The following is a 26,740-nucleotide window of genomic DNA, read 5'->3' as shown; positions in this document are numbered from 1 at the left end:
TCCCGCTGAACACACACACTCACAGCGAAATGCACAGAAGTACACAGCAGAGGCAGACTTGTAACCCGACTCCTGATGAGTGAGCATGTGTGTGTGTGTGTGTTGGAGAGAGGGAGACAGGGAGAGGGAGAAAGGATGCTGATGTTGCACTGTGTTATCATCAGTAATGGGCTCATCAATACTAAAATATTCAGAGAGAGAGAGACAGAGAAAAGAGACAGAGCGGGAACAGGCAGATAAAGTGAAGGCAAAGAGAAAGTGGCACAAACCTTTGTGTGCACTGTTTGCTTGCTTTTGCACATGTTTGTGTGGTTTTGTGTAGCTACTAAATATGTGCGCTTCAGCAAAAAACATACAAACAAACATTTGGCTTAAAAACTCTCTATTCTGACTTTTATCCATATTTTGATTCCCTCACCCGTCTCCAGGATTTCATGCAGCAGCATTTATCCAAAAAGTACAATGTAGTCTGTGCATGAGCTGCTGATATACATTTTTATTCGCTTAACAAATGAAACCATTACCTGTGCTGCACAAAAATAATGTTATGTCCTTTAGCTAGGGTGTAAATTTAATGAGTTAAGTTTGCTTGAAATATTAAAGTGAATGAATAATTGGTTGCTCTCATTATCTGCATGAAAAAGCCTACAGTATTACGAGGGAGCTGTTAAAGCTTCGGTGCAGCGTTGAATTATGAGAGGTCAAAGGTTAGAAAGAAAGAAGAATCATGAGCAGATTGCAGGGAGTGTGTAGCACATTGCAGTTCCTACATTCATCATCACATTATTGCATATCACAGAGTTGCAATCCAAACGATTATGTGATTACTTGAATTGCATAAGTTCTTTAATTATCTGCATTATGGGTGAACAGAGAAACATCATAACAGGGGTTTTGCATATGTGATGTCACAGTAATATCCTCGACAGTGTAACCACTTTCAAATGAAGAGATGTGCACATTATTTATAATTTATTGCACCAAAGGAAACTGCGCAACAGCCGTAAAAAACTGGCATATCTATAGTTGCTAACACCACCTCACCTCTCCTGTCACCTCTAAAGGCAATCAGATCCTCAGATCCAGAGATGTTTAAACCGAGTAAGCACAGACCCCAGACACGCAGCCGAATTTTGAATCCCAACAAAAAATAGAAGCAGAGACGACCCATTTCCAATCACTGTCAGCACAACCTTTTCTGTGACGTGCCGCCAAGGCTGCTTCTGTGCTGATACAGAATTTGTTAGGATTTGTGCTTATACAATGTGGCCGTATGCAAGGCTTAACAGCGTAGTATTTACTGCCAGCCATATGACGCTGTGTTACAGAGAAAGGCAGGAAAAAAATGTGTAATTAGTTGCTTTCCACAGGAAATACAAGAACCCCAATACTGGCTAAAAATCATTGTCTCATCATCATGAGTGGCAGGTTTTTCATAAATGTTAAGTTACATAATCTTGCATCTGCATATTTGTATAATTAACTTTGTGATTTGGGGTTTGGATCTTCAGTAAATTCAATAACTGCTAAAGTGTTTTGTTCCTAATTGCAGAGACATGTGTCAGCTTTGCACCTCTGGCCATAACAAACTCAGGCATCAAACTAGATCAACATAAACTTAATTAAAGAAGAGTTTAAACACATAAGCCCATACTGTAAGGAAACCTGTCTTAATATTGTCAAGGGGATACTCTCTGACTTGAGATTATCATTGAAATATATATCACGGGAAGCACTGCTCTCATATCTTCCCAACCCTGGTTCACTTACTGCACTTCTCTAATGATGTCGAGTTTACTGAACGTAAACTGAACCGGTTCCATTCACATTTATACACGATTTCCTCCTGTAAACACAGCTGGTTTTCATTATTAAAGCCTTTAATTTGCTAAATAGACAGAGTAAGAATTCTCTGCTCTGTGCAGCTTTCTGTTTAAAATGAGTTCCCTGCTTTGAATAAAACTGAAATGACTTTTGTAAACTGGCACAAAACAATCATAAAGACTGTAGTGCAGTTATTATCCATCTGTTCATCCACTCATTTTCTGTATGCATGGAGATGAACCCTGTCCTAACCCACATTAGAGAGATAATCCCATACAGCTTATGACAAAATTTGATCCGAAGTGATTGATGGCCCTAATCACGACCTTTTGACCTCCCGCCCCTCCCCTCCGTGGGAAACCCCCCGCGTGACGAATCGTATCCGGAGAAAGGGGGGCGAACCCCCCGCGTGACGAATCGTATCCGGAGAAAGGGGGGCGAACCCCGGAAGCGCGCCATCTGTTGCTAACCGTATCGAATTGCACCCTGAGAAAGGAGGGGTGAACCCCAGGAAGCGCGCCATCTGTTGCTAACCGTATGGAATTGCAGCCTGAGAAGGGAGGGGTGAACCCCCGGAAGCGCGTCATCTGTTGTAGGGAAAAAAAAGTTTTTAGAGGGAGGGGGGAAACCTCCGGAAGCGCGCCATCTGTTGGAGGGGAATAAAAAAGCAGAGAGGTGGAGCCCGTCACAATTTCTAAGGCACAGACACAAGTTGGATTTCCTTCTGCAGCGTTCCTGTGTCCGATGAGATCTGCTCTCCCAAAGAAGAAGGCTTTGAATATGACATATTCAATCTCGATCCGGACCTTATAACCCTACCGGAAATACTCCGGAAGTGTCTAGTCATTTTCAGACCTGTTGCGTCATGTTCCCTAAGCACAGCGGTGATGCAGCAGCTGATTCAGTGATGTATAGAGAGACAGAGCGGATGTAATTTTACTTTCTTAAGCTGCACCGGCGTTTGTAATGGAAATAAAGAGTGACTTCCTGTAGAGATTTCAATAGCATTTTATTTTCCTATAATACAGACGCTGTTAAAAAACCTTTAAGATACACCATAGCTTGTGATGAAAAGAAGAACTTTCTATCCGCTTGTAACCTACAGGCTGCCTATGTGTAAAAAACTACTGTTCCTTTTGAGAGACTGAAAAACAAACCAGCGACAGGCGATCTTGTTCCACACACACACACACACACACACACACACCGCGGGTCAAGGAGGAGTGAGACAGCAGATATCAGTTTTTTCTCAATGCTTATATCCTATAACACGCCCCCCAAAAATATTATTATTATTATTATTAAAACATCTATATGAGGTAGGTTTTGCGCAACCTGCTCCTTGTCAGACTAAAGTAGAGAGTTTTTTCTTCAATACTTTAACAATAAGTTTTCTCAATAGATAGAAAATGATGACGCTGAGGAGTCAACATCCGATATTATCATTGCTTGTAACCCGGTAAATAATTTCTTACATCTCCCCATAAAACAAGTCTTAGCGGGGAAAAAAGCTCATATTCGAATAAGTTTATTAAAGCACCCCCCTCTGTGGGAAAGAGTTTTTTTCTCAGAGTCAACCATGAGGCGAGTTTTGTCAACAGCAATTGTCCATTTGGTAAAACAAATATCCGTCTCAAAGTCGTATTTTACCGTTGCAGAATGCGGAAAACAGACGGCGTTCGCAAGAAGGCAATCAAAAAAAACAAACAAACAAACAAACAAAAAAAACCCTCTCTAACTATTGGTATTGTCAAGAGAAAGATGCGAAAAACAGATGCTTCGCTAGACTAGGATAAAATGAGAGAAGAAACGGGAGGGGAGTCGATATCTGTGACAGTTCTACCAATCGCGAGGAAGAATCCGTGAATATTATGTCAGCATTCCGTTCAAACAACGCCGCCGATCTCACACACACACACACACACACACACACACACACACACACACACACACACACACACACACACACACACACACACACACACACACACACACACACACACACACCGCGGGTCAAGGAGGAGTGAGACGGCAGAATAGTTTTTTTCTTCAATACTTTAACAATAAGTTTTCTCAATAGATAGAAAATGATGACGCTGAGGAGTCAACATCCGATATTATCATTGCTTGTAACCCGGTAAATAATTTCGTACATCTCCCCATAAAACAAGTCTTAGTGGAAAAAAGCTCATATTCGAATAAGTTTATTCCCCTCTGTGGGAAAGAGTTTTTTTCTCAGAGTCAACCATGAGGCGAGTTTTGTCAACAACTGTTGCCCATAAGGTAAAACAAATATCCGCCTCTAAGTCGTATTTTACCGTTGCAGAATGTGGAAAACAGACAGCGTTCACAAGAAGGCATTCAAAAAAAAAGGAAATTGGATACCCCAACTCTCCCGACTGCACACACACACACACACACACACACACACACACACACACACACACACACACACACACACACACACACGCTTGCATAGATAAACTCTGAATATAGTAGTGGGACTTCAGCTGTTTATGTAACTTACTATCTTAAGACTTTTGTGTCTACAATAATTAGTTTCCTTGGAACCAGATCCCTACCTGTTATTAATTCTCCACTGTACCCATGGTTCAGAAAATTACAGTCAGCCTGCCAGGGGCACGTCACTCAGAGAGCTTTTAGAAACATGAGAGGCATCCATACATTTAGAGCACGGGCCTGTTATCAGAAAAAAGTACAAGCCGGAGTTGAATGGTGTTCAGTTTCACCTTCCTTCCTGTTGCTCTATGACGTAGTTTGAAACAGAAACCACAAGTGAGTCAGTCTCGGGTTGAGGTTAGGATTTCCAAAATCAGAGTTCACACACATGTAGCTCTTGATCATATATGTTCATATGTTAACAGTCTTTTTCTTCCCCTTCTTTATTTCTGCGGGAGTCAGGTGGCAGGAGCTCTGTGGAGGTATTTCATCTCCAAAGGCATTGAGTATCTGGACACTGTGTTTTTCATCCTGAGGAAAAAATTTAACCAGGTCACCTTCCTGCACGTCTACCATCATTGCTCCATGTTCACGCTCTGGTGGATTGGCATCAAGTGGGTGGCAGGAGGACAGTGTGAGTAGCTTACAACACAGCAGACATCAGCTATATGATATATATATATGAATTTATCAGCATTGCTGTTGATAAAGCCTTCACCGGCTCTGTAGTTTTGTGGTTTATACTGGGTGAGGGCTGGGAAGAGACACAAATGCCTTGATGGATGCTTCAGGAAGCTAAACCAAACATGTGGAGCTACTTGTCTATAAACCTTTTATTCACTACTGGTTAATGTATTCATTATTGTTGTTTGTTGAGCTTATTTTTTTTTTTTTTTTTTTTTTTTTAAATAATATGCATCTGCATATTAACAGCCATGCTAGCAACTCTGTAAAGGTATACCACAGGCAGAGGAGCACTTTGAGCTAAGTGCTAATGCCAACAAGGCAACATGTTGAGAGTAATAGCATTTAATCGTTGAAGTTTACTATTGGGTACAATGTTTATCATGTTCACAGTATGTATTTAGCATGATAACACGCTATCACTTGCTAATTAGTAAACACAGGTGCAGCTATATGTATATTTGCAAGTAGATGATTGTGACTGAGAGTAAACTGAGTCTGAACACTGATGAGGAAGCTAGATGACAAATTTCACTGAAACCCACAAGCATAGTATCGTCATATGTAGCTTGGATAGTTTAATCTGGATTCATGGGCCCCTGGACCTACACTTGTTTGTATCTCCCACCCCCCTCAACTATTGTCTTTTTATTGGATACAGACAGCAGGAGTTCAGAGCAACTCAGTTTAAGATTTTTTTTTTTTTAACTATAGTAAGCAGAACAAAATTAAAAACGTATTGTTTCTTCTACTGCAGCATTCTTTGGTGCACATATGAATGCGATGATCCATGTCCTGATGTACCTGTATTACGGTCTTGCCTCCTGTGGACCTAAGATCCAAAAGTACCTGTGGTGGAAGAAGTATCTGACAATTATCCAGATGGTAGGTTGATTTCCAGGGTGGCTGATTTTGAAATTAAATATACTGATTGTAGGGATCATTTGACTGAAAATCATTCTTCTTGCTATGAAAGAACGGTGAAAACACAATATGGTGCAAAAGCATAACTCTTATTCTCTCTTTGGGGCTCAGATTCAGTTCCATGTCACCATCGGTCACACGGCCTTGTCTCTCTATCTCTAAAGACAGAGCACATATCTGAACCACTGGAACACAGAGGTAAGAGAAATCTGTGGAGATACATGCGAAGGATTAATCTATAAATTAGTTAATATTAGATTATTTCTGCCAAGAAAAATGTTGCCTGAGTTGATGTAGCAGTAACCTTGTTTGCGTTGGCCATGTTTCTTTTGATTTGTGTTACCTTACCTGCTTTTCTTTCATACTCTCTTTAGGTAATAAAGCCACATCTTTACCATGAAGCTACCTTTGGCTCTGGTGTTTGCACTCACCCTCCCCATCATCAGGGCTCAGGTTCCCCACTGGGGCCCGTGTCCAGAGCCTGCTGTTCAACCCCCCGTCAGCCTTAAACAGGTACCAGTGACGATGCAGACTGTGCAGAATATGCTGAACACATTTGGCGTGAATGTCATGAGATACTTCTTCTCTCGCACAGTTTGAAAAGGAAAAAGCTGACACCACAAACATTATCAGAGATTTCTGTTAAACGAGAATTTATTAATATAAATATTGTTTTCATGTGAAAAAATAATTTAATTTATTAAAAGTACTTTTTATTTATATAGTTTATAATATATATATATATATTTTTTCAGCATTTCAGCATAATCTTTGTTGTAAGTCAACTCAGTACCCAAAGTATTGTGTAAGTAAAGCTTTTCAGTACCTTTAATAGCATAGAAATGTGCATACAATAGTACAATAACTGAATAAATGAAGACAGACTTTTTCCCAGAGGGGAAACTTGGCAAAACATTGTGTTTAATTACTTCCTCAGCTGGTGTAGAGTAGGTTTTTATAAAACACATACCATATATCAGAGTATGTAGATTTATTCATAGTCTGCCGACCCCCTCTTCTTCTTCTCTGTGTTGGTGTTGTTGTTCGTGTGCGTGTGTGTGTGCGTGCCTTAGAAGTCAATTAATACATTAGCCATACTTAAAAAACATCTGAATTTCATTTAGAACTGAGATTCTAAGTTGTAAGCAGAAATCTTATGCACAGCCAGAAACATGTTTCCCCACTTTCACAACGCTGAGGTGTCAAATCCACAACCCCCAACAAATGGTTTGTTACACGCGGGTGTGAAGGGCAAGCTTTACTTACACAGCCTCACACACAGTAGATTTTTTAAAGTTTTTTGGGTACAGGGGTTTAGCCACAGATGCAACATCCACTTTTGATAAAGATCCCTCCACCTGTTTATTTCTTAAGAAATTAAGCATCTTTTATTAAGCTCTTATTTATAATTGTCTACACAATAATAGACACCGTGTGCTCTGTGACATTATAGTCTTCTACTGCTGCTTCCATCGGTTTGCATTTTAAACTCCCAGCCTTTCAGTTTGTTATGAACAACTTTATATCACAAAATGTTAGAAATATAAAGTGATCCATGCGACTTTTTTATTTTTTTTTATTTTATTTATTTTTTTATTTTCTGTTTGATGGAAGGACTTAAGACACGAGTTATTTAAACAATTCTAAATGACAGTGTGATGGCCATAGCACTTTATGCGGGTCAAATGTGTTAAGGATAATGTTTATCAATGTAAAATTGCAAAGAACTTGTGGATAGATTATAACATTTTGTAAACAGTTACCTCAGAAGCTGTACTGGTAGATCTATGTATGTAAGGTAAAACTATCCACAGTACTTCCACTTAAGTAGCTAAACACATAAAGTCACCCTTACCAATAATCCGCTGCTCCTTGAAAAAGTAGCGCAAACAGACAACTGACTGAGCAATGATAAGTAGAGCTACCCGAGGCCGAGACTCAAGCAGAAGAAATTAAAAGTTGTTGTTTTTGTGGCTCGAAAAATTAAAGAAAGTATGTTTAATAATTCAACAAGACCCGCACCTTCAACACATGTACATTCAAATTTTGGAACAGGCTCAACATTGCTGCTGGTCAATAGTTTTTATCCGTTTGAAAAAGTCATTTTACGGCTTTAATGTTTCCAGCTGATAAGGAGAATGAGTGCATTTCAAATGTGCGTCCAAAGGCTTTAAACATCTGCTTTGTCTGTAACGACAGTATCAAACTACAGAGCATTGTTTTTACTAAAATTCAACATTTTCCGATGAAAATTTGGCTACTTTTTTTTTTTTTTTTCTTTACTGTAACACGCACCTCAATGCCATTTTTAGGATATTCTTGGTGATCACACTTTTTCATATTTATGCTTTTGGCACTGAGGGTATCTAATACGCATGTTGTCACTGTGTTTGTACTACCAGCTGTGAGGGCTCTGCTTTTGCTTTGAGCAGTCTGTTTTATTTTGTCTCGTGAGTGTGTGTGTGTGTGTGTGTGTTTTTCAAACGAGATCCTCGTCAGTTTGATTTTGTTACCACAAACTTTGTGTGAAGTTCACAACAGAGGTAAAGAGATTTAAACACCCCAGTTTAAGGAGGCAGGCAGGGGTTGAACCAGCTGCACAGGGCTGGTGAAGCAGAGAGTGTCGAGGGGAGATGTGCAACAGAAGCAGAGGGAACATTTTACAAGATGATAAATGGCTGATTTAGATGATTAAGGATTTGTCGACAAGATTAAAAGACACGTCCGTCAGAGTTCAACAACATTACAGTTTGATTAAATAAAAAAGTTTTTAAACTACACAAGGTTCATTTTCTCCTCTGATAGTAATCATATTAAACATGTCAAGAAAGAAAGAGTATAAAGAAATAGTAAATGTGTGTCTAATTAAACTCTTCCTGTGAGCCTTATATCATCCTTTAAAATATGTTTGGTGTTACAAACTTGAAGAAGCACGGAAAAGATCATCAGACATTAATCTAATCAGTTTGCAGCCTTCATTCGTATTGAAAAGTTGAAATCTTCCCTGCTAGACCCAAGTGCAGCGTTTAACACCGTCGGCCATAACATTTTATTACAGCTATTATTAAATGGAGAGTCCTCTTCACACACTGAGGTTAATTATGAAGCTCCACAGTCTTCTGTGCAAAGGACCAGATTTGTTTACATTATACGTGCTTTAGAAGACATAGCATACATTTTCACTGCTATGCATAAGATACCCGCTTTTATTGGTTAAACTGCCGGGATGTCTTAGACACATAATGAGCTTTAATTTTCTGCTTCTAAGTTCAGATAGAACTGAGGTTATTGTAACGGGGCGTAAAAATCTTAGAAACACTGCGGCTAACAAGATCCTTACTCTGGATGGGCATCGCCTTGAGCCGCCTGTTGTAGTGATTTGGCACATTATAAGTAAAATTGAAACATACAATCCCATAGCACAACATCAACATTTATTTATATACAAAAATAAAAATGCTTTTTCAGAAAAGAATTGTAACTTCACAATTCATGCACCGATTATGTGGGTACATTTTTTTTTTTTTTTTTTAAATGCACTATATGTAGAATACATTGTTTGGTAAAATGCTGGTTACACGTTCTAAGAATGAAAAAATCAGTCTTTCAGAGAAAAAATTAGCAGCCTCCATTGTAAAACTTCTGCGACCAACCGTAGCTGTCTGATTTTCACCATGTCCAACCCTACCAGATTGTGGTATGCCTCGGCTATGGCGTCAAAGACTTTCCTTTCCGATTTCAGTTCGCGCAAGAGAGTTTCCGCCACCATGCAGACTTTGACGTCGTCCATTTTGATGTGGCGAGCAATCAGCAGCCCGTTGAATGGATGGAATGAAACGAGGGGTGAGGAGTCTTTTTCTGATGCTGTAATAATTTTCAGCGTAAAAGTCATCCTCCAACACTCGCAAACACTCATGCTGTTTCTGGAGGGGTTGATCGGCCATACAATCGTTGCATGTGTCAGTGAGGTACTTGTTGATTACGAGGTTGACAAGATGATACACCGCGTTTCACGGTATCGATGAACAAAGAAGATGCCCAACCGTCAAGCTCGTCCTCTTGCTGCTGCTTTTCCAAGGGGCGATAGTAACCGGACGTGTCAGGTAATATTGTCCCCTCGTCCGCAGAACTTTCCTCCTCCTCCGCAGGGTGGCGCAGGGCTGTAGAGGCCATACTTCTCTCTGTTTTTGAGCTAACAAAAAAAAAAAGGTTTGAAGGAATGAGACGGCGGTCTTCTTTTAAATAACAGAAGAGGGCGTGGTCTGGAAGTGGGTTGATCTTAAAGGGTGCGGCGTAGGTTGGCAGCTATTTTCAAAAACCGTAGAGTCGGCCACTGCGTCTCTAGCAGCTGTAACTTTGGAAAAGAACGGTAATTCCCATCTGTTGGGCTTGAAATTCTCCATGAAAAATGCATCTTCCAGCCCTTCTGCTCAATCAACCATCAGAGTGACAGAACTTGGTACATATTTGGTACTTGGTACCAGGGTACTGAGCAATCTTTAGTCTCTGAAGATTGCGAGATTCATAATGTTCCCGATGATGCTGACATCGTGCTTTAAATGTAGTTCTCCTGTGCTGACTGAAACGTGCATGTTTACAGCAGTTAACGTGCAAGAAACTAGTCTTGCACAGTGGGATAATGGAGTGACAGGGTTCATCACAGTTGAAAACAGCTGTCCGTGTGCACAGGCCATCCTGAGATCCTAAAAAGATTTTCAGATTTTCAGAAGAAAGAACACGTTGCTCTTAGCAATACTGTCTAGAACATTTCTTGCTCCACCTCTTCTTCGACCCTGTCTGTTCCCTGCACGACTCCAGCCAGACATACAAAAAACCACAAAAGAAATCCTACTGAGTCCACATCACACACATGCACACGCAGCCTCACACACAAGAACACAAATACCATAAAACATCCATGCACGCATGCACGTACGAACTATTTACTCAATCCTGCAAGAGGAGTGTAGGATTTAAATGTATGTATGTAATTTAAATTTGTATAAGCTGTAGATGTTTTTTTTGGTTTGTGGCGACGACTACACGACAAAAAAAAAGTTGTATGAGTCGGTGGAGGGGCCCTCCGTGTTCCGGTTACCAGCACCGACCTTTGCAGTGAGCAGCTTCGGTTACGTGCAGCCCGAGTTTTTTCACCCGCGCTGAGGACAAAAGAAAAAAAAAAAAAGAAGAAGAAGTTCTGTAAACACACCTATGTGCATCTCCGATAGTTCCTTCACAATAAAAGCATCAAGCTGAATCACCATTTCAAAGCTTTTAACTTGAAGTAAGAAACGCCGGAAATGTCTCGTCGGCATTCACAATAGCGCTGAGACGTAAACAGTCCTTCACAGCGAAATGTCTTGAAGGTACAAAGACGAGAGGAGACAGGCGGGAGTTTGTGGCACAACACTGGCACGTGCTGACCGTGACCGAGCACGAGCAGCATTAGAGTGATGATGGGTGTAAAAAAACAATGAGCACGATTTTTCACGTAGATTGCACTGTACACAGTATTATATTAATGTACAGTATGCATAGAGATATGTGAAGTGAATTTCAAGTGCATGTAGGCTAAATATTAAAAGGCCGCTTTATGAGTTTACCTAAAATAAAAGTATACATGCAGAACAGTCAGTTTTACTAGTTCACCGGTTGTTGTTTATGAGAAGTGATAGAGGAAAGCTCATGACGTCCCTAAATTAAAATCCAGTTTAGTCAAATTATCTGTGCAGATGAGTGAAAAGGAGATATATTCACCAGACCATAGGTAACTTTCAATAAAATGGGTCTCATATATTAACTGTAAAGCATGATGAGGAAATGGTCAGTGTGCAGTCAATGACTAAACGATTCAATTAATCTATTCAGAGAGCTCAGGATAACTTGACTAAAAGATGAAGATGATCTGGACCTTTCAACAGGACGATGAAAATTTACAAATAAATAGTATCAAAAAAGATCAAAGGAAATCCTTTTCAAAAATCCCCTTAAAACTTTGAGCGAAAACCCTTAAACACTCTGGCACAGAGACGATTTTCATGGACCGGTTTTCAGTTTGTGTTATGCGTATAAGTCATTTCTTCCTAAGTGGGTGAGGTTGTTTACTACCAGTGGTGTACTTTTGTCAGTTAGAGAGGGTTTTTTGTTTTTTGTTTTTTCTCATCCTTCGGGTCTCTGTTTTGTGTGTGTGTGTGTGTGTGTGAGTGTGTGTGTGTGTGTGTGTGTGTGTGTGTGCGCGCAGTCGGGAGGGGGGAAAGTTGGGGTGTCCAATTTCCTTTTTTTTTTTGGGCGCCTTCTTGTGAGGGCTGTCTGTTTTCCGCATTCTGCAACGGTAAAATACGACTTAGAGGTGGATATTTGTTTTACTTTATGGGCAACAGTTGTCTGCCCTTGTTCTTGCTCGTCTCCTGTTGACAAAACTCGCCTCATGGTTGACTCTGAGGAAAAAAACTCTTTCCCCACAGAGGGGAATAAACTTATTCGAATATGAGCTTTTTTCCACTAAGGCTTATTTTATGGGGAGATGTACGAAATTATTTACCGGGTTACAAGCAATGATAATATCAGCTGTTGACTCCTCATTTTCATTTTCTGTCTATTGAGAAAACCCATTGTAAAAGTAATGAAGAAAAAAACTCTACCGCTGTCTCATTCCTCCTTGACCCACGGTGTGTGTGTGTGTGTGTGTGTGTGTGTGTGTGTGTGTGTGTGTGTGTGTGTGAAACAAGATCGCCTGTCACGGCAATTATGGTTTGTTTTTCAGTCCCTTGTAAAAGGGACTCTCAAAAGGAAAAGTAGTATTCAAAGAAAAGTATTCACTAAGGGATATTTATTCATTTTTACACATATGGGGTAGGCAGCCTGTAGGTTACAAGCGGATAGAAAGTTCTTTTCATCACAAGGTATGGTGTAGCCTAAAAATGCAATTTGTTGCTAGACAGATCATATTAAAGGTTTTTTACTGCGTCTGTATTATAGGAAAATAAAATACTATTAGAACGAAACGGTTCTCTACAGGAAGTCACTCTTTTTTCCCATTACAAGCGCCGGTGCAGCTTAAGAAAGTAAAATTACATCCGCTATTGTAAAAAAAAAAAAATACAGAGAAAATTGTCATAATATTGAAACAGAATTCAAACTATGAGTTTGTGGAAAACTAACTGCCGCTCTGTCTCTCTATACAGCACAGAGTCAACTGCTGCTGCATCACCCCTATGCTTCAGCAACCATACCCCTCCCCTCATGCTTAAGGAACATGACGCATCAGGTCTGAAAATGACTAGACACTTCCGGAGTATTTCCGGTAGGTCATGGAAATAGGTCATGATTAGGGCCATCAATCAAATCGAATCAAATTTTGTCATAAGCTGTATGGGAGTATCTCTCTGTGATGTATGCTGGGTAATGGCACAGCTAGCTACTGGGTGACTTTATTCACCCACTTCGGCTGTTATCAGTCCATACAATGGGCGTTATTGGCACAAATCAGTCCCATAGATATGGGCCATCTCCTGCTAGATTGTTCAGAAGGTTGTCTGTGAAGGTTCTCAGTCATCCAGGTCATCGTAGTCAAAGGAGCTTGCAAAGAAAAGCGTCTGGACTTCTTTAAGTTGCTTGAAGACGTTTCACCTCTCATCCGAGAAGCTTCTTCAGTTCTAAGATCAAATGGTCATGCTTGGAGAAAACTCTCCTGAGAGAGCATGACATCCCAGTGTATTTCAGACCCAGCAACACGCTCAGACAGAAACTGGTTCACCCGAAAAACAAAACGCCAAAACACAAACTTAACAATGTGGTGTATGCTGTACAGTGCAGCGAGGAATGCCCAGACCTCTACATTGGAGAGACCAAACAGCCACTTCACAAGCGCATGGCACAACACAGAAGAGCCACCTCCACAGGACAAGACTCAGCAGTCCATCTGCATCTTAAGGATAAAGGACACTCTTTCGAGGATGTCAATGTTCACATTTTGGACAGAGAGGACAGATGGTTTGAAAGAGGAGTGAAAGAAGCCATCTATGTCCACTGTGAGCGACCATCGTTGAACAGAGGTGGGGGTTTACGACACCAACTCTCTGCCATCTATAATCCAGTTTTGAGATCCCTTCCCAGACGCCTTAACGCCCACTCACATCCTGGGCCATCTGACCTTAGGAATTCGCATGATAAGGTGGGGCCAGGTTTCACAATGAACACACCCGAAACTCTGGCTGATTGGGACCCACGCCCAGTTTCCCACCTTGGCTCAGGCGATTAGAGGATCATCAGGGGGTCCTTTTGTCCCTCTGTGGGGGTCACTCCCACTAGGTTTATATCTGGGACTCTCCACCATTTGACCTTAGAACTGAAGAAGCTTCTCGGATGAGAGGTGAAACGTCTTCAAGCAACTTAAAGAAGTCCAGACGCTTTTCTTTGCAAGCTCCTTTGACTGTTCAGAAGGTTGTTCTCATCCATCCAGATGGAGGATCACTAACAGGAGCGTGGGAAGACTCCAGAATCCACTCTGGCTGGAATCCGGTGGATATACAGTGTGTACAGGTAAGACCATTTAAACGGACAGCATTTATAGAATGACTATTGAAAGTCAGCGAGTGTCAGTAATGTTAATGTGGTTATGTTAGTAATACACCGAGTGCTAATATAACAGCTTTAAGATGCATTTGTAGATATTATTACGTGTTTTACCGTCTTTATGGTGCTAGCTTAAAGTTACGGTGTAAACGTTAGCTTATATTGGAGTAAAGCTGTTACTGTTTAAACGATGTTAGCACAGAAATATTAGCTTCTGTCATGACTGATGAAGTTACTAGTTAATAAAGTTTCCAGTAAAGTGTTTAATCGCAGCCACAGACTGACAGCAAATATCTTGATTAGCTTCAGTGCATCTGTAATAAATATGTGCAAGTTTCAGTGCTTCGTTTAAACTGTATGATACTTATACTGACCCAGGGTCAGTGTAAAATACAATCCTAGCTGTGTGAACAAAGCCTGGCTCCTTTAATCCTGCATGACAAACCTCAGGATGCAGGTTATTATTACTCTTTCCTGCTGGCACACCTGTCACACCTGAGAGTCAGCTAGAAACTTACAGTGACGTGGACATCATGCAAAGACTGCCAGACTCTGTAATACTGCAAATGATCAGTGACTCAGGTTATCACTAAACTTTAAACGGCACCTCTGTGTCTCTGTGTGCTGAACATTTAGGATTGTGTCAGGCTGCATTGACTGTGGGACTTTAATGTGTTAAAAGCAGGTTGAAGACGGCTCAGAAACATTTGAAGATTAAAATTTAGCATTATGGCTGCTGGTGGTTTGTAAAGCCTCTACTCAGCTGTATTTTTGTTACTAACTTATGTTTGGTGTTGTTTAACACAGATTTCAGAAGAGCAAATATGCTTAATAGTTTAACTAGATTTCATTTGTCAGTGTGGGACTGCTGAGTCACCTGAAGAACACATTTCATTCATTCTCCACATGATGTTCATTTACAGAAATGTTTCACAGGAACTGATTTCTCCCAAAGGGTGAACTAGTATGTTTCCATAGATTTGATTTGATTTTTTTTTTTGATTGATTACCTCTGTATGAATGTACTTCTTAAATGAAGGCAAGTGTTTGTCCTTTTTTGTTCCTCAGGTACAGTACGTGATATCAAGGGCAGGCGGTCAACACTGGGGGTAGACAAGAAGCAGACGTACTTCCAAGAGGGAGCTGCAGTGAGGTCAGAGGTCAGAATCTGAAACGGCTCAGGTATATATATATATAAATGTATTTATAAAGAAACCTTTAAATAATAGTCATAATTATGATTATTATAAGAAATATCAAACATTTAAGTGGATTTTCTGTTACACATATTGTGTTAGCCCTGCGATAAACTGGCAGCCTGTCTTTGTCCTGTATCAGCTGGGATAGGCTTCATCCTCCCGCGACCCTGAATTGGATACATTGTATTCCAATTATGTAATCTGATCATTTACAAACTCAAGGTATCTAATCAAAATGTAAGTAATAATTATAAAATGGGAAAGCAGAAATAAGTGTGACATAAATGCAAATGTGTGAGCTGACATAGAGGACAGCTACATGTAGTCTGAAAAACCTTTGTTGTCAAGTTTGCAGGTATATCAGCACGAGACATTCTTACATAGAAGAGACTGTTAAAGTCTCTAACTCAGTGAAGCATTATTGGTCCCATCTGTTTGGATAAATATAGTAAGTTGATGTTTGTCCATTTATTGACACATTTTCTTAAGTGCTTATCCAGGATCACAGTGGAGCTGCAGCTGGATATGTTCACTAAATAAACCTTACAAAAGTTAACAATAAACCTGCATCCATGTACGTTGTTGTCCACAGGATGAGAAAATCAAACTGGAACACTGTGGAACATGTTAATAAATGTTTGTGTGTTTATGCCTGTGTCTTTCACAGGAGGCGCTGGAAGGTTTCCCTAATAGTTCCTGGTGAATCAAAGCAGAACCATAAAGGTTGCTGGACTGCATGATGGCCTTACCCCTGAGCCGTCATCCTGTTAAAGGAGGAACCAGTTAGAAGCTGTTTTCAAAGTAGCAGAGCAGATTTCATCTCAAGTAAGCAATTAACTCATTCACTGCCATTGACGTCTATAGCCGTCAATTGCAGTGAATGAGTCAATGGGTTTTAACTCATTCACTGCCAATGGCTGGCAGTGAATGAGTTAACTGTTTGTTTATCTGTTCTGCCACTTAAAGAGCATTTAAGGACGTCGTTTGAGTGTCCAGTTGAATTAATTCTACACACCAAATTCAAAAGTGTTAAATTTTTTGGTGTTAATAGTCTCCTTGCAAAAGTAGAGTTAATTTTACTCTAAGCAGAGTCACATTCTTTTAATGTAACTCTGGGGTGTAAAATGATAGTAGTTAAAATCGAGTGTTAAAAATGAGTGTTTCTCTGTCAAATCTGGAGGTGTTAAAATGGAAACATTAACTCTTGACCTCTTAACTCTGAACTCCTAGAGGGGCTATGACACCAACAGAGTAAATTCACAGACTCCGCCCCCAGCACGGCTCCAATCGAAGCTGAAGTGAAGCCGTTTCAGAACATTTTGCTCTACATATTTGAGTTGTTTGCCATGCTTGCTAAGTCATTTTTTCAAAGATTGTTTCAATTGTTATTAGCTTTTACTTCTGTGGCTCTTTGGAGTTGAGACAAAGCTGTGTGAAAGGCATTAGCCATGTTGCTCGGTGATAGCATAATATTCTGTTTTAGCTAGCTGAAAGGTATTGTTTGCGGGCAAATACCACAGCCTTGAAAAAAAGCTTGCATGTGAATTTTCAGACAAACTTTTGGTCAAATACGCCTAAAACAATGTCTAGAATGTGAAATGTTGGTATAATGGTGCTACTTGAAGCCTGAAAACGATCGCCCATAAAATAAAATAAAAAACGAGCAAACAGCAGTAGCAGACGTCCTGACTGGATTCTACGGTAGCATTTAGATCCCTCCAGAGTTTTGTGCACACGGTTTAGGTAAAAATGAAAAAGGTTGAGGTTTTACATTTAGTTCAGTATTACCTGTTGCCTGTGTCCTTGTCTTTTGGGAAAATACTTTACACAAATAATGGCTCAAAGAGGATTCCTTTTTTTTTTTTAACTGTGCTGCAATTGTTTACTGGATTATTTGTGCCATTAATTAGTGTCAACTAATTTTTATTCGATCTCCGCACAGGATATGCTTGTGAAGATGGAATATGGGGGAGAGCAGAAGTGCGTTGAAGTTCCACAAAGGGATGAATGAAGGACATGCATATTGTATTGAAGAAATAAGTGATGAGAATGCTGTTATTTGCATTTACCATGTCAGACCTTTTGATAAACAAAATTCTAATGAAAGTGAGAACATGTATACTGTTACATCTTTCAGAAAATGTTTTGAAATTGTGGTGCACAGTTCAGAATAAATGTTTTTCAAAAACCATTGCATCTTTTTAGTAAATGTTTATTTCCAAAAGAAATTTCTAGAAGTTCAGAACAGTAAAATTCCCGCTTTTTAGAATGAATTAGAAGATAACTCTTACGTAGTTAAACTAAAATACTCTTTGAGAGTTAATATATAAACTCTTAACACCAAGTGTTAAATTATCAACTCCAGACAGATTTGGTGTTTAACACTAAATCAGAGTTAACGTACCAACTCTCCAAAAAGAGTTAAATTAACACTCTCTGGTGTGGACCCATATAGACACTTTAATAGTGTTGAAATCAAATCCGACAGTGTTAATTTGGACATGCTGGATTTGCTGTGTACTGGCTCTCATGGTCATTTGTTATTATAGACATATTTTTCATGTTCATCCAGCTATTTAGTAAATTCTATCTATTTAGTAATATCCGTCAGCTATAAAATGTAATATAAAAATATCTAAATATCTCCTGCCCTTTATGTTTTAATGATGTAAGTCTGTTATCGTGTTACATTAGCATTCCTCACATATCAATGAGATGCTGTACAGTACAATCCTACTGACACAGCAGAGGGATAATGACGGCTATTCAACATCGTTACACGACACATTCGAGCTGCATGATGCAGACAAGGTGACTAAATCATCTTTTTGTGGTTTATTGTCTTCAAACCAGCAGACAAAGCCGATGGCAGAAGATGTCGGAGAAGAACTTCAGGCCGTGTACTGAAAAGGTATTTTTGTCTTGTTATCAAAGACATTTGGAGTGACGGCTTCTACAACTGGTTGTGCTGAAGTAAAGCTTACAGTCTAAGAAATCACAATAGTGCCCTGCAGACTGTTCACAAAGCTGAGGGATCTGGGACTTAACAGCCGTCTGTGTGCATGGGTGTTGGACTTCCTCACTGGCAGAACTCAGGTGGTGAGGGTGGGCAGGTGCTTCTCCAACAGCATCACCATCACCACAGGAGCACCTCAGGGATGTGTCCTCTCGCCACTGCTCTACTCCCTCTACACTTCAGACTGTGTGGCCACCCATGGCTCCAACACCATTGTGAAGTTTGCTGACGACACAGTGGTGTTGGGTGCCATCTCCAACAACGATGAGGCGGCCTACATGGATGAAGTGAAGAATCTGGCATCGTGGTGCCAGGACAACCACCTCCAGCTGAACGTCAGCAAGACCAAGGAGCTGGTGGTGGACTTCAGAAGGGGTCAGCACAGAGACTACAAGCCCATTATCATCAATGGAGCTCCAGTGGAGAGGGTGCAGTCCTTCAAGTATCTTGGTGTCCACATCTCCTCAGACCTGACATGGGCTGCCCACATTCAGGTCCAGACCAAAAAGGCTAGGCAGCGCCTGTATCACCTACAACAACTGAGGAAGTTCAGGGTCTCTCCAAAGATCCTCAGGATTTTCTATACAGGCGCTGTGGAGAGCATCCTCACACAGAACATGACATCGTGGTTTGGGAACAGCTGTGTGAAGGACCAAAAAGCTCTCCAGAGAGTGATCCGTACAGCAGAACGCTGCTGCAGGATTGCTCTCCCCCCGCTTCAGGACACCTACACCAGGAGATGCCGGACTAGAGTAGCGCAGATACTGAAGGACCCGTCCCATCCAGGCAACAAATTGTTCCAACTTCTGCAATCTGGTAGAAGGTTCCGCATCTTCCGGGCAAGGACAGAGAGACTCAAGAGGAGCTTCTATCCCCAAGCCATCCGTGCCCTAAACACACACACCCGCCCTCTCACATCATCTATAATTGACTGAGACAGGACTCTCTTCCAAACACTCTAAACCAAGGCACAATGTACATTTCAATCCCTTTAATTTTAAATATGTTTATATTGTCTATCCTGTAAAATAGTCAGATGTCTATTTATATTAATGTACAGAATTCACCTGCTTGCTGCTACTACTGCACATTCACCCAGTGTATATACTATATATATATATATATATATATATATATATATATAATGTTCTTCCTCTACACCCCCCCAATTTTTGCACATGTCGAGGAGCGTGTCAGGCTACATTTCACTGTGTGTTATACTTGTATAACTATGCATGTGACAAATAAAGAACCTTGAACCTTGAACCACAGTGTTGATATTCAGCACAAAGAGAAAAGCTCACTTGTTTGAATTTATTTACAATCATAGTTTTATAAATTCTGACTGTAAACAGCGTTTACAGCTCTGATATTGTTTGACACTCGATATCAGGTGATAGTGTTTAATTTAAAGGTTTCTGTGTCCCAATGAGTCACTTTAACTGTAACACATTCATTATTTAGATTCAACAAAGAAATAACTGAATGTAAAAATGGCAGCCCACAGGCCAGGTTTAGAGATATATGCATGCACACCATCACCATCTGTGAGCACAAACTGCTGCTCTGCCAGCATGTAGGAAATCACATATCACACACACAGGGGCGAAGAAACATCAGAGCTCAACTTTGGATACTTTAGATCTAAACAGATCAAAGTAGCTCTTAGTTTCAGCAATCAGTGAACAGACAAACAATGATACCAAACTGATTCTGTATGAATACAATATGGTATTTTCAATACAGGTGTCAAATTAATTCATTAAAACTAATACAGATATATGTATATTTTTTTTTGATAAATTAGTTTGCTAAATTATAAGAATATATTTTTATTTTTTTTCATTTAACAATTGCAACTGAAAGAAATTAAATATTGAACAAAAATATATTGTCACATTCTGAGCATGCTCAGCACACTGACAGACTTGAAGTTGCTACAGATTTTAAGAAGTGATAATTATAGGGAAGAAACTTCTCTTTTTCATCCGTTTAATCAAACATTTGATGCCTCAGCTGTCTCAGTCCTGTAGCGTTCTGCAACTACAACTAACCTGAAGCTTGGATTTGGCTGCAGGTGCCCCTGTACATCCTTCTCAGCAGCACACATGTGGGTACCATTTAATCCCACTTCTTCCTGAGCTTTGCTTCATCACAAGACCAAAGGTGGCATCCCGTGTCACAGTCTTATCATCATCCAGAAGAAACATTTGAAAAAACATCATGCAGAAGAAACATTTACGCGCCTCCTGGTTTTGTTTTCTGATCCTGCGAAAAGACTGAGGACAACAAAGCCCAGAGAACACGAGATACACAACATCCAACATTCAGACTCACCAGCCTCCATAAATGAAGAGCACCAGGTTGGGTCAGTTATAGTAGATATAAGCATACTTCACATTACTGGGTATGAATAATGAGGAGGCAAACTTTGAAGATGCAGAGCATGATGTCCCATCATCAGACTGTAAACAAACATCCACCAGGCTTCTTTGTTGCCAAAATTGATGATTCTCCCATCAGGGATCAGTAGCCTGTGTTAACCTGTGGTATAAGCAGCAGTCACTGAAATATTACTGTTTCAGATAAGAAATCTAGCACATAAAAGCCAGGGTGGGAGGAATCTCTGCAAAATGACTTACCTCTGCAAGTGTGAAGCTCAACAAAAATCTGACTCTCCAGTCACTGACAAACAAAACCTCCAGCTGGGAGATAGAAAACGCTGTCTGGGTCTTGCTGGATGTTGCTGGTCAGAGTCCACACGTTAGCAGAGTGCTTCTTGGTCCCACTGACCCATGTGGACAGTGACTGTGGAGAACTGTTCTGGAAAACAGAGAAGAGAATTAAAATAACAAAAAGCCAAACAGGATTTGCCCTTGGCCTTATCAGCACCTGTAAAGGGAGTTGTTTTCTCAAACTGCTGACGCTGAAGTAAGTTCATCTAGTTTTAGAAACTTTCACTGAACAGTAACAGTGTCACAACTAAGCATATGCATAAGCACTTAAATACTTTAAATGATAATAACAGAAAATTTATTTTACAGGAGCTAGAGCCTTCTCCCAGTAGTCATAGGTAGAGCACACCTGGACAGGTCACCAGTCTGTCAGAGGACTAACACAGAGACAGACATCAGAGTAACAAATCTATTTAAAATTAATGTAAGTTTGCTGCAGCTGTATGTATGAACATGTGTTTCTGTGTTCACAGTCCACCTCTCAGGAACCTGCAGTTGACTTTTAGTCAACTTTAAACAGACCTCACAAAAGGCTGATGTGGCTGGATCAGTAGTCTGATTTAAGTACGATACCTTTGGCCAGGGATTACTCTGGTGCATCGCTTCACTGCAGTCTTACGTATTTTCCCCACACCTGAATAAAAAATACTGATATATACAAATAACAGCTTCAGCTGATGCAGCCTGACTCAATCCTAAATGTTCAGCACACAGAGACACAGAGGTGCCGTTTAAAGTTTAGTGATAACATGAGTCACTGATCATTTGCAGTATTACAGAGTCTGGCAGTCTTTGCATGATGTCCACGTCACTGTAAGTTTCTAGCTGACTCTCAGGTGTGACAGGTGTGCCAGCAGGAAAGAGTAATAATAACCTGCATCCTGAGGTTTGTCATGCAGGATTAAAGGAGCCAGGCTTTGTTCACACAGCTAGGATTGTATTTTACACTGACCCTGGGTCAGTATAAGTATCATACAGTTTAAACGAAGCACTGAAACTTGCACATACAGATGCACTGAAGCTAATCAAGATATTTGCTGTCAGTCTGTGGCTGCGATTAAACACTTTACTGGAAACTTTATTAACTAGTAACTTCATCAGTCATGACAGAAGCTAATATTTCTGTGCTAACATCGTTTAAACAGTAACAGCTTTACTCCAATATAAGCTAATGTTTACACCGTAACTTTAAGCTAGCACCATAAAGACGGTAAAACACGTAATAATATCTACAAATGCATCTTAAAGCTGTTATATTAGCGCTCGGTGTATTACTAACATAACCACATTAACATTACTGACACTCGCTGACTTTCAATAGTCATTCTATAAATGCTGTCCGTTTAAATGGTCTTACCTGTACACACTGTATATCCACCGGATTCCAGCCAGAGTGGATTCTGGAGTCTTCCCACGCTCCTGTTAGTGATCCTCCATCTGGATGGATGAGAACAACCTTCTGAACAGTCAAAGGAGCTTGCAAAGAAAAGCGTCTGGACTTCTTTAAGTTGCTTGAAGACGTTTCACCTCTCATCCGAGAAGCTTCTTCAGTTCTAAGGTCAAATGGTGGAGAGTCCCAGATATAAACCTAGTGGGAGTGACCCCCCACAGAGGGACAAAAGGACCCCCTGATGATCCTCTAATCGCCTGAGCCAAGGTGGGAAACTGGGCGTGGGTCCCAATCAGCCAGAGTTTCGGGTGTGTTCATTGTGAAACCTGGCCCCACCTTATCATGCGAATTCCTGAGGTCAGATGGCCCAGGATGTGAGTGGGCGTTAAGGCGTCTGGGAAGGGATCTCAAAACTGGATTATAGATGGCAGAGAGTTGGTGTCGTAAACCCCCGCCTCTGTTCAACGATGGTCACTCACAGTGGACACGCTCCTGTTAGTGATCCTCCATCTGGATGGATGAGAACAACCTTCTGAACAATCTAGCAGGAGATGGCCCATATCTATGGGACTGATTTGTGGTAATAACGCCCATTGTATGGACTGATAACAGCCGAAGCGGGTGAAAAAAGTCACCCAGTAGCTAGCTGTGCCATTACCCAGCATACATCACTCCCCCCAAAAATGCAATAAACCATACAAAAGTATCGTTCTACCTGTTTTTCAGGTAGTTGTTTACATTATATAATTTATTGTGTTCAGTATACGTTACTACAATGTAATTTCGGAAATATATAAATATACGGACAACAGGCTCTTCCGCGGCAATCTCTTCAATCGGAGGACCCTTGTTACGTGTCTGCAGGCTGCATGTTTTCTTTCCCTCCCCTTTTGTTTGCCATTCCCGTAGGTCGCAGACTGCAGGCTGATTTCAATCTGGGGACATCAAATTAATTAGAGGAGGGAAGCCCTGATTGGACAAACCAGGAGTGAAGCCCTTGATAAGGAGACTCACCTGTGGCTGGGCGCAGCTCTCTTCCCTCCTTGAATTGTTTGACACATGTGTGACGGTTTCCTGCTGTCTTTCTTTTGTTTGATGATTGTGGTGGGAGTAAAGTGGACTAGGTGAGTTTGGGGACCTCATACACTTACTCACGTAGAGTCTTTGTGTTAGAAACACTAGGTAAGTAGGTTGGTGCCACCCATGTAATTTTGAGCTTGTTTTAAGTTGAGGTTTGGGTCTATCTCTCCTGTTTGTTGCTTTTCTAGGATAGTAGCTCAGCTCAGCTAAGTTTTGGTTTTGTCTTTTTGGTGTTTTTTTTGGCACAACCTAACTGTCCCTTTCCCCCCACATTTGTTGTTCGAGTCTGGGTTGTTTATTTTGTGAGAGCGCTGCCATTAAACCTTTTTTCATAACACCTGTACTGAGTTTCCGGAGTTGTTGTGTTATCCCCTCCTGCCCTCGGGGAGACGTAACCCAAGTGGGGGCTCGTCCGGGATATATTTCCCAGAGCTGTGGACAACGCTGGTGCTTGGTACAGTGTTACTGCCTTGTAATTAAGTATGGCTTTCGACTTAGAAGATTTTATTCGTGCTCCGAGTCCTGAGAAGTTTGAGTTATGTCGCAAAGATGACTTATTGAGTATTGCGGCACACTTTGATATTCCAGTAAAGAAAAATAGTGCGAAGAAGGAAATCAAGGGTATTATTTTACAACGTCTGGTTGAGTTGAAGATCTTGCCCGGTTCTGATGTGTGTGATAGTAACGTTCTCTCTGTTGAGCAAGGTGTCGCACCTCTGAAGGCGGAGGATGGTGCAATAGCTACTCCCCCAAAGTCCAGGTGGAGCCTACGGTTCCTCCCACTCTACCTCGCTTTGATCCTCTTTCCCCGGACTTCAGTGGGTCAAATGGACATGCTAGACTTAAGGTGCATCTAGCTCGCCTTCGGCTGGAGGTGCAGGAAAGGGAGCAAACACGTAAGGCCGAGCTTGACTTCAAACTTCGGATACGTCAGCTGGAAATTGAAGCTGAGAAGGAGGTAAAGTTGAAACAGCTAGAGGTGGAAGCTATGAGACTTACACAAAGCCTGTCTTCTCCCAGCTCACCGGTTACTTCAGAACCCTTGCCTTCATCTGGCAGGACCTATAGGTTTGATGTGCGCAAAAATATTGCTTTGGTGCCAACATTTAGAGAGACTGAAGTCGATTCCTACTTTAGTGCTTTTGAAAGGATTGCAACGGCATTAGAATGGCCAAAAGAAATGTGGGCTGTGCTGCTGCAATGCAAGCTAATGGGCAAAGCACAGGAGGTTGTATCAACTCTCTCTATCGAAAACAGCATGAAATATGATGTACTGAAGCAGTCCATCCTTCGTGCTTATGAGCTTGTGCCTGAGGCCTACCGGCAAAAGTTCAGGAATCACAAGAAGTCTGATGGTCACACAGTGTTGTGGTCCAGGGTATTGGAATGACTTTTGTGTCTGCACCTTTGCACATTGTTCATATCACTTCTTCTGTGTTCAGTGGAGTTGGTAAGGTCGCTGTCCTCCCCTCGCTGCCAATAAAAGGGGTTGATTTCATCCTAGGGAATGATTTAGCAGGTGGAAAAGTGATGCCTGTCCCTGAGATGCTGGATAAGCCTGAACCAAGCTTGAAAGTTAGCCAGCAAGAAAACACTAACATTCTTCCTGCTTGTGGGGTGACTAGATCTCAGTCCAGGTGCTGTCATTCTACAGGAAGATCAGGATGGACTCGACCACCCTGTGTGCTACTTCTCAAAGAAGTTCACTCTTCCCCAGAGAAGGTATTCCACCATCGAACAAGAAACCCTTGCCGTTCTGCTGGCTCTGCAGCATTTTGAGGTTTATCTCGGATTAAGCAGGGAGCCCATAAAAGTCTTTACAGACCACAATCCGCTTGTTTTCCTTTCAAGGATGTACAATAACAATCGTCGGCTTATGAGGTGGTCTTTAATCATTCAAGAGTACAACCTTCAAATCTGCCATAAAAAGGGACAGAAAATGTCCTGGCTAATGCACTATCCCGTGCCCTGTAGTCTGTTTAGGGTTTTTGTTTTTGTTTGAAGGAACCAAACTGTTTGTTTGGTCTTGTAAGGGTGGGGGTGTTACGTGTCTGCAGGCTGCATGTTTTCTTTCCCTCCCCTTTTGTTTGCCATTCCCTTAGGTCGCAGACTGCAGGCTGATGTCAATCTGGGGACGTCCAATTAATTAGAGGAGGGAGGCCCTGATTGGACAAACCAGGAGTGAAGCCCTTGATAAGGAGACTCACCTGTGGCTGGGCGCAGCTCTCTTCCCTCCTTGAATTGTTTGACACATGTGTGACGGTTTCCTGCTGTCTTTCTTTTGTTTGATGATTGTGGTGGGAGTAAAGTGGACTAGGTGAGTTTGGGGACCCCATACACTTACTCACGTAGAGTCTTTGTGTTAGAAACACTAGGTAAGTAGGTTGGTGCCACCCATGTAATTTTGAGCTTGTTTTAAGTTGAGGTTTGGGTCTATCTCTCCTGTTTGTTGCTTTTCTAGGATAGTAGCTCAGCTCAGCTAAGTTTTGGTTTTGTCTTTTTGGTGTGTTTTTTTTGGCACAACCTAACTGTCCCTTTTCCCCCCACATTTGTTGTTTGAGTCTGGGTTGTTTATTTTGTGAGAGCGCTGCCATTAAACCTTTTTTCATAACACCTGTACTGAGTTTCCGGAGTTGTTGTGTTATCCCCTCCTGCCCTCGGGGAGACGTAACAACCCTTCATGTCAATTCCCGACGCGAGAGGGGTACCCTGCACGTCCATAAGTGCAGCAGAGGGAGCCTGACCATGCGTCACACGTTTGACGAGTTGGGAGTGAGAACGTGTTGGATTAAGGGGTATTTTCTCTCTTCTGGACCACTGTCAGTAAACCCTACACATTGTTGTGTGGGAAAAT

At 41.1% G+C, this 26,740-nt stretch overlaps 1 protein-coding gene and 1 long non-coding RNA gene across 3 annotated transcripts in view; both read left to right on the top strand.

The window, feature by feature from the left end:
• pde2a (phosphodiesterase 2A) overlaps positions 1–26,740 on the top strand; it is a 201,588-nt gene that overhangs the window by 3,195 nt on the left and 171,653 nt on the right. The window lies entirely within an intron of this gene.
• Positions 15,480–18,563, top strand: LOC113036043 (uncharacterized). Of its 2 annotated transcripts, none has more exons than XR_003274415.1 (3): positions 15,480–15,626; positions 16,333–16,490; positions 18,522–18,563. It is a non-coding gene; the product is annotated as an uncharacterized LOC113036043 (long non-coding RNA). The 2 variants fall into 2 exon arrangements; XR_003274414.1 differs by having other exon boundaries at positions 18,519–18,562.

Source organism: Astatotilapia calliptera, chromosome 14, assembly GCF_900246225.1.
Source record: "Astatotilapia calliptera chromosome 14, fAstCal1.2, whole genome shotgun sequence".
Taxonomy (NCBI): domain Eukaryota; kingdom Metazoa; phylum Chordata; class Actinopteri; order Cichliformes; family Cichlidae; genus Astatotilapia; species Astatotilapia calliptera.
This window is presented reverse-complemented; position numbering and strand designations above follow the sequence as displayed.